Source organism: Sinohyriopsis cumingii, chromosome 11 (assembly GCF_028554795.1).
Source record: "Sinohyriopsis cumingii isolate HCF-2022 chromosome 11, ASM2855479v2, whole genome shotgun sequence".
In the NCBI taxonomy this organism is placed as follows: Eukaryota; Metazoa; Mollusca; class Bivalvia; order Unionida; family Unionidae; genus Sinohyriopsis; species Sinohyriopsis cumingii.
In genome coordinates this window covers 305,347-315,561 of record NC_142971.1, presented here as the reverse complement: position 1 = coordinate 315,561, position 10,215 = coordinate 305,347, and positions in this window count along the sequence as shown.

Genomic DNA, 10,215 nt, shown 5'->3' with positions numbered 1-10,215 from the left:
TAATGTAAAGGAACAAATCTACACCACTTCCAACTACCTTCTCTCCAGTCGATCTTCCGGACATGTTTGCAAATTTCTTCCGTGACAAAGTACAAACCATTAGAGATAAGCTTGATACCACAATTTCTATTGACTCGTCATCACCATACAGTTGGGATACAGAATTTGAGCGGCAACCATTAGCAGCATTTGAACCTGTCTCTATGGATTTTGTACGTACAATCGTGATGAAGAGTGCACCAAAGTCATGTGAACTTGATCCAATTCCAACATCACTGCTGCTCGAGTGCTTAGATCCAGTATTGCCTTTACTAACTGATGTTATTAATACCTCTCTCTCATCCGGGGAATTCCCATCATTATTCAAAATTGCCATTTTAAAGCCTCTGCTGAAGAAACCAACACTAGACCATAACGATTTAAAGAACTACTGCGCAGTTTCTAATCTCCCATTCATATCAAAAATCTTAGAAAAGGTTGTTCTATCCAAGCTTGTTTCTCATCTAAATTCAAACAGTCTTTTTAGCAATGTACACTCTGCATATCGCCCTTGCCACAGTACTGAACCTACTCTTCTAAAAGTAGTTAATGTGTTGGATAGCGGAACGATTACAGTCCTCACCCTCCTTGATTTGTCTGCAGCATTTGACACAATAGACCATGACATATTACTTCACCGTCTCCAGCATGTATTTGGCATTCATGATACAGCCTTACTGTGGTTCAAGTCCTACTTGGTCAACACGACACACATTGTATCTTTCTCATTCACATCCTTTACCTCAAACAATAAATATCAGCAGCACCAACATTAAATTCACACAATCAGTATGAAACCTAGGTGTTACTCTGGACAGTACTCTCACATTGCACCAACATGTCATGAACATATGCAAGGCTGCATATCTTGAGCTGAGACGCATCAGCTCAATTTGCAAATATCTTTCAGTTGATGCCACTAAAACACTTGTGTGTTCATTAGTACTTTCAAGACTAGACCATTGTAACTCAATTCTGTCTGGTTCATCTCAATATCTGTCCAGAAACTTCAAAAAGTTCAAAACACAGCTGCTCGAATCATACTTAGAGTACCACGATCAGAGCACACCTCCCCGCTGCTCTGTACCCTACACTGGCTATCCATTCGATCCAGAATCAAACACAAAATTTGTTCTCTGTGCTACGTTTCACTGTTGGACTCTAGTCCAACATACCTATCCGACCTCACCCATGTGTTCACACCAGCAAGATACTTACACTCCTCTTCTGACAATCGTATACTCATTATTCCCACTATGAAAACAAAGTCATATGGATAACATTTTTTGCATACCAGGGCCCAGAAATGTGGAATGAATTGCGCATTTAGACACAAAGACACAGTGATGACATTCAAGAGGGCTCTCAAAACTCACTTATTTCGACTGCAAGAACAAACTTAAAGACCCAATAATGTTTCCTACCTTAAATATTCACAGCATGTTTTTTTAATGTTTTCTAATTTCATGGTGTTTGCTTTTGTAATCATATCATTATGTTTTTTTTTATCTTACAGGTGTTGTCTAATGTTGTAAAGCGCTTAAAGCTTCTAAAGTCCTCATTGTTATTATTATTATTATTATTATTATAAACTAACAGTCAAGGTCAAACTATTTTCTTAAAAAAAGTTGTTTTTGTTGTAGGGTTTAACGCCATTTTTCAGCACATGATAGGCTATACATGGCGGCCAGTATTAATGGTGGAGGAAGAACCTGGGAAAACCCCCAGAAAGAACCACTGACCCATGAGAAGCTACTGGCAAGCTTTCTCACATACACACATTGGCTGAATCCGAGACTAGAACTGACGCAGACAGAGGTGAGATGGCAGTGATCCATAACGGAGAGTGCTTTAGACCACTCTGCCACTCGGGGCCCTCTAAAAAAAGTATCATCTCTAGTGAATAAATTTTACATTACAATATTATGTAATGAAAAATAAAAAATTTAAAGCGGACAAACAATTAAATTGAAATAAATAAATAAATATATATATATATATATATATATAAAATCAGATATACATAAATTTTCTAAATTATTATATACTATATAAATGGATAATAATGACAGAAGTAGATAAAAATCCATTATCACATATGAAAATATTCAATTACTTTTGTTTACTTTTGTAGATGCCTTAGTGCATTTGTGCAATTTTCATTATGAGCAGGCATGGGAAAGGTCAATTAGTGCAACTCCCAATGGTGCACACTCCCTCAAGATAAAATTCAGTATCAACTCCTTTGAAGAATTGTAAATGCATGTGAAGATGAGAAGTATGAAATATCAAAATGGGAGTTGCAGTGTATAGAATATAATGTGGAACCTATATTTAATCATTTGAAAAATATTGATTCCATCTCATTTCATCCAGAAGGAAATGATTTAGTAAAATGTATCTTCATGCTGATGTAATTGACACAAAAATGTGAATATATTTACATAATTTGTGCAGCTTTAATGTTATCTCTTAAATAAGATCAACCATTTTTTTACAACTGTTGGTCAGGTCAATATATCTACTGTGCATTCTGAATAAGGTTAATAAATTTGAACTGAATATGATCAACACTTTCAACAGTCATGGCAAGAGGAAAATAAAAGTCCTCAATCATATTTGTCATGCCAGAACATGTGTATACTTGAGTTGAAGATATATGTTGGCCATACTCCATTTCAATACATTCCATTACCGACTGAGATAAATAAAATATGTTTTTCATCTTATTATAATTATGTCAATAGACATTCAGTCTTAAGAAAACCAGTGTGACATTTAAATAAGGCTTTATATTAAGCTAAACACATTAATCCCTTCTCTTTAGTATATAGCATGTGTTATAGTATCCTTCATCAGTATACGTGTTTTAATACCCTACATCAGTATATAGCATGGGTGTTATAATACCCTACATCAGTATATAGCATGTGTTATAATACCTACATCAGTATACAGCATGTGAGTGTTATAATACCCTACATCAGTATATAGCATGTGAGTGTTATAATACCCTACATCAGTATATAGCATGTGTTATAATACCCTACATCAGTATATAGCATGGGTGTTATAATACCCTACACCAGCATACAGCATGGGTGTTATAATACCCTACATCAGTATATAGCATGTGAGTGTTATAATACCCTACATCAGTATACAGCATGTGTTATAATACCCTACATCAGTATATAGCATGTGTTATAATACCCTACATCAGTATATAGCATGGGTGTTATAATACCCTACATCAGTATATAGCATGGGTGTTATAATACCCTACATCAGTATACAGCATGTGAGTGTTATAATACCCTACATCAGTATATAGCATGTGTTATAATACCCTACATCAGTATATAGCATGGGTGTTATAATACCCTACATCAGTATACAGCATGGGTGTTATAATACCCTACATCAGTATACAGCATGGGTGTTATAATACCCTACATCAGTATATAGCATGTGAGTGTTATAATACCCTACATTAGTATACAGCATGTGTTATAATACCCTACATCAGTATATAGCATGTGTTATAATAACCTACATCAGTATATAGCATGGGTGTTATAATACCCTACATCAGTATATAGCATGGGTGTTATAATACCCTACATCAGTATACAGCATGTGTTATAATACCCTACATCAGTATATAGTATGGGTGTTATAATACCCTACATCAGTATATAGCATGTGTTATAATACCCTACATCAGTATATAGTATGTGTTATAATACCCTACATCAGTATATAGTATGTGTTATAATACCCTACATCAGTATATAGCATGGGTGTTATAATACCCTACATCAGTATACAGCATGTGTTATAATACCCTACATCAGTATATAGCATGTGTTATAATACCCTACATCAGTATATAGTATGGGTGTTATAATACCCTACATCAGTATATAGCATGGGTGTTATAATACCCTACATCAGTATACAGCATGTGTTATAATACCCTACATCAGTATACAGCATGTGTTATAATACCCTACATCAGTATATAGCATGTGTTATAATACCCTACATCAGTATATAGTATGGGTGTTATAATACCCTACATCAGTATATAGCATGTGTTATAATACCCTACATCAGTATATAGCATGTGTTATAATACCCTACATCAGTATATAGTATGGGTGTTATAATACCCTACATCAGTATATAGTATGGGTGTTATAATACCCTACATCAGTATACAGCATTTGTTATAATACCCTACATCAGCATATAGCATGTGTTATAATACCCTACATCAGTATGATACTCTACATTGGTATACAGCATGTGAGTGTTATAATAACCTACATTAGCACACAGCATGTGAGTATCGTAATACCCTACATTTTTCAGTCTGTCCAATGTTCCTTTAACATCTCTGTCCATTGCCACTTCTCTTTCAAAGCCACTTGGTGGGAATTTTTGAAATTTTGCAGCTATATTATTCCTGTGTCAACCATGTGTGTGTGTGCAAAGTTAAGGGGTCAAATGAACAAACATACCATTTACAATATTTTAATTTTCTGACCAAATTCACATGCATTCATATCAGAAAGACATGTGATGGGCTATGCATTATGACCACATGGTCCCTGTCTGGTGGTGAGTGAATATAGATGCATGTGCGTTTGCAACAGAGGCCTGTCTAAGTTGTTATACTTTAAATTGTGTTGTGATCAATTTTAATATTCTTTACAAGCAAAAAAACTGACAAATTTCGGATCATTCATTGTCTTGATAAGTAGTGACCACTGGAAGAAAAACAGCAGATGGCAAATTTGTTTTGAAATGTGTTGGCTAGGAAGCAAAGTGAGTATAGGGATTCTAGTTCAAACAGATCATACTTGACTGGGATGCCCTTAAATACTTAATTTCTTACTATATAAAAAATGTCCTTCATAAAAAAGTTGTATGGTCTTAAGTGCAAGAAGGTCCATACATGAACAAATGGCTGGTTATTGGGCCCATGGCAATTTTTGTCACTATGTGTATTTAATTAAACATAATTGCACTGAACAACTGGATTCAATTTTATCTTGAGATGTAGATAAGAATATCCAGTAACCCTATTTAATTGAATGGGCCTTTGTAATGTCTTTTGAATTTCCTCTGTATGTGTAATGCACATTAGGTAGCTGGCTCAGTTGACTCAACCAGCATCACAGCTGGCTCATACAGCTGACTCAACCAGCATTACAGCTGGCTCATACAGTTGACTCAACCAGCATTACAGCTGGCTCATACAGTTGACTCAACCAGCATCACAGCTGGCTCATACAGTTGACTCAACCAGCATCACAGCTGGCTCATACAGTTGACTCAACCAGCATCACAGCTATGCTAATAATTCAGGACAGGATTAGTGGCAGCATGATTAACAGTAGAAATTTATTAACAGGTTGATCGTAATCATTTTCTTTCTAAAAATAGTTCTGCCACATAAATGCAAATTTAATAACTGGTTGATTGTAATCATTTTCTTTATAAAAATAGTTCTGCCACATTAATGGAAATTTATTAACAGGCTGATTGTAATCATTTTCTTTATAAAAATAGTTCTGCTATGTAAAAGTAAATTTAAATACCAGGTTAGATTATTTTACAAATTGCAAAGTTATTTTCTGACATCATGCATACACTGCATAGAAACTATGTAAGAGAAACATACATTTTGTTTCTTATGCAATCAAGTTTCAGCTGTACTGGTGATAAAATAGAGGAGCTTATGGGATCACTTTTCATCTGTTGTCCAACACTGTTTTCTATCTGCCCATTATTACACATTTTTTACTTTTTAAAAGCTTCTCAGATAATTACAATAAAACTTTAAACCCACAATAATACCATGGTCTAGTTGTTCTTAAATGAAAATAATGCTGCTAAGACATCCAGTATGGCCTCCACAGCAGCGATCTTGAAAATTTTGATGTTGATATTTCTCCTTAATGTTAAGTCATATTGACATCGGGTTTTCACCAGATGTCAGTTGGTCCTAATGAAAACAATGCCAATACATAATCTAATAGAGCCACCAGAGCTGTCATCTTGAAAATCTTGCTCTCACTACTTACGAAATGATGGTCATGTCAGCATGAGGTTTTCACTGAAAGACTTATGATGGCTAATTGGTCCTAGACGAAAAGGGTGCCAATCTGATGTCAGATACAGTCCCTACAGAAGCCATTTTGAAAATCTTGTTATCACATTTACTCCTGAACAAAAAGTAGTATTGACATGGGGTTTTCATCATAGTACTGTGTACGTGTAGTTGGTCCTAAATGAAAATGGTTGTTGTAGGGTTTAATGCCATTTTTCAGCACATGGTGGCCAGTATAAATGGAGGAAAAACCCTGGAAAGAACCACCAACCCACGAGAAGCTAATGGCAAGCTATCTCACATACCCACAATAGCTGAACCCGAGACTCGAACCCACGCAGACAGAGGTGAAATGGCAGTGATCTGTAACGGTGAGCACTTTAAACCACTTGGCCACTCAGGGCCCCAAACGAAAATGGTATGCATCTTTTATCCCATATGGCCACCATGAAAGCTATCTGTAATTTTTTTCTTGTACTCTTCCAAAATAGAAAGTTATATAAACATGAGGTTTTCACTTGCAGACTATGTCTTGCTGATCCTAAATTGAAGTTGTGATGATTTTATGTTTAATATGGCCACAAAGGTAGCTATATTGAAAATCTTTTTATTGCTAGTTCTCAAAAATTGAAGGTCATTTTGACATAGGGTTTTCATCAAAAGATTTGTTATGGTGTCTAGATTCTCCTATTGAAAATGATGCAAAATTGACTCTCAATATGGCCATCTGGAAAATCTTATCAATACAACTACCAAATGGATGGTAATTATCAACATGACATGGTTATGTCACCAACAAACTTCTTATTATACCTAATTGGTCCTAATTGAAAATGGTGCCAATTGTACAACCAGAATGGCTGCCATGATGGCTCTCTTGACAATTTTGCTGTCACTACTCTCCCTCTATGGATGGTCATTTTGAAATGGTGTTTTCATCAAAGACTTTCAATGTTGTCAGTTTGGTCCTAACTGAAAATGGTATGTCCATCACAGCAGCTAATTTGAAAACCTTGAAGAAAATCAAAGATGATGTCAACTTTCAGCTGTTGAAAGAAAGAAATAATCTTGAATACCTCGAAATTCTTTTTGCCTAGCAGAGTGTCAGTCCCTCTGAGGGACTCTTTGTTCAAAAATTATTTCTCATAAGGACATTCAACATGACTACCAAAAAAGGTGGAATTCCTTTTTTCAGGGGTTTGGGTTATAAAATCACTTCATTTTTTAAAAATCTTTCATTCCCAGAGATGGATACAAGCATACGGACAAAAATGCTTCAATACCAATGTTAATACCAATAATGGTATTCAGTGCTTAAATCTTTCTTAAGTATGATTACCTGCAGGTGAAGACAGCAAAGTTATTGAGCCATCTTCTGCATGTAATAGTGGAAACGTTTCTGCCACATTATTACAAGTAAATAATGCACTTGAAACCATAATGTCATCTTTATAAATATTGTAATGATTCACTGAATCTCTCTCTACTGTGACAGATTGTTTCAGAACCTTTTTCTGGCATTATAACATCACATACAGATGTGCTTAATAGACTACAGGACACTAGAAAATGTTTGTTGGAATTATGTCTCCTTTTATGGACTGCTGTCAAACTTCTGTACGAGTTGTAACTTTGTCAAGCAGTAATGAACTGTTTTATTTGTGCAACTGTTCTGTTTATAAGAAATTATTTAGATAATGGCATGGTATTTCTATTTTCTAAGCTTGCCTGGTCTTAAAGCCAAGTGATATGCAACATGTGATTTCTGTAACTGCACTACTATACATTGTGATCAGCAGATTAGTTACACTGTAACATATAACACATTTGTGGAACATGATAATAGTCCACATCAATGAATAATCTAGATAAGGGGCATCCAGATGATAAACATGTTACCGTATCTGTTAACACAAGTCATGGTTATAACAGAGTCGATGCTTTTTCATAACATTTTTAGCATGTAGTTCACTGATAGTAAATGCAAGTCAGTGAAATTCAGCTGCTTTGGATGGATCTAGAGTTTCTAAATTCTGGAAAACTATATACTTCCAATGTACAGTTGCTAGAACCCACTGTGAATAGTTCAGAAGTTTAAAAATTCAAAACACTAACTTGTTATCTAATACAAAAGACTACTTCAAAGTTTTAAAGCAATATTAATCTTGATTCTTTCATGAAAAGTTTTAAAGCAATATTAATCTTGATTCCTTCATGAAAAGAACAAGAGTATTGTAAATGGCACATCATACACCCACTGTTTTTGAAAGTCCTCTGTATAGATGAATGAAATTTGTGTGCAGTCACCACTTTTCTTCTTTCAACCACGATTACCCTGACAGTGATCTTGCGATCCCCAAATCATTTAACTCGGGCGTAAGACATTCACAAAGTTTGGTCCAGTCTGTGATGTAGAGTCGTTGTGTGAAAACTGTCTTTCTTCTTAAAATCAGTCAGCTTGACCTTTGTGCCTTTGACCCCAAAACTGACAGTTCTTCCTGACCCAAATGCAAGCCAAACATAGAGTTTGGAAACTGCAGATGGTGGACAACTCGAGTTACTGTGCAGAAACAAAGCTGATGACAAACAGACAAAAAGACATCATTATGCAGTAAGTTTAATTATATACTCCTTTTTGTCTCTGTTAACTTTACATTGTCAGAATCGTTCAGTATTCTACGATACTGAACACACTGATATTGCACACAAGTGTGAATAAAAATAGTACAGTGCATGAGAGATGCAGTATTGAAAATACCATTCTAATCATTTCATGTTATTTAGAAGACATGTTTGTAACTTTTGGTTAACGGAATGGTTCAGACTATGACCAGTGCTGTCTTGGGTATATCAAAATAGTGTTGAAAATGATACTGAGAGCAAGGGCTAGCGCATATCTATCAGATATGTACCATTTCATGTGTGAAAGTACTAAATTCGTGGGAAAAAAATGCAACTGAAGATTTCCATAGAAAAGTAAAGGCCTCAGAGCCAATAAAAGATGATGAAGAATTCTTATTTCCACCGGCTAAATGTATTGTCACACACCAGCTGTTGTGCAGTTTTGCACGTTAACTTCGTTGATACGTTTCTGATTCAGGCTAGCAATAGACGTCATGCATGATACATGTCATAACATTGCTAAGGGAGTATGCAAGTGACCAGGCATGAACATGTCTTCTTTAGCCGCTAATAAGAATGGCAAAAAATATAAATACATTTTTGCAGCTTGAATTTCCACAAAATGTACTTTCTTAGTTCTGCGAATTTGAATTACATGAGCTATGTCATGGGTTCTAAAGCTTGATTACACATTTCAGAACTGTACCATAATTTCAACTACATTCCAAGTGCAATAACATCCTCTTTACTGCACTCAAAATGAAATAAACATTATATTCCATAGCGTCTTTTCGATAATTACGATTGAAAGAGTTAATATCTTTCCCAAATTATGATTCATAACATTAATGACAGAACAGAAACACACATGGAGATGAGTCAAGATGCCTCCCTTGCTGCTCAAATCAGATGTACTTCATGTGGAACTGACTCAGATAAATCCAAACCATAATTACAAAATCTAGCAGAATTGACAAAAATACCAAAATCCATTCATTCCAGTCCAAATGGAAAAGTTGTTGCGATGCACATTCATTCACAACATGACACCGAATTTCAATTATAAGTAGACCAAAACATTCTGAAGGTATGTCGAGTACGTGACTAAGTTCAAATTTGGCTGGGCAGAGTTATGTACACATTCATGTTGTGTATCGATGAATCTGCGGTTGTCTATTTATTTGGAATACTGTGTAAATTCAATTACTTTGTTCCCTGTAGTGTATTTTTTATATATAATTAAGCTTTAGGTAGAATAAGAAAATGAGTATATAATAAAAGGGTACTGCATTTGTATGGGAAAATATGAACTCGTTTTGTCAGACGGATACTGCACTCCACAAGGTCATGCAGTATCCATTTGAAAACACTTGTTCATATTTTCCCATACAAATGCAATAACCTATAAACACCTTATGAAGGGCATATAAAAA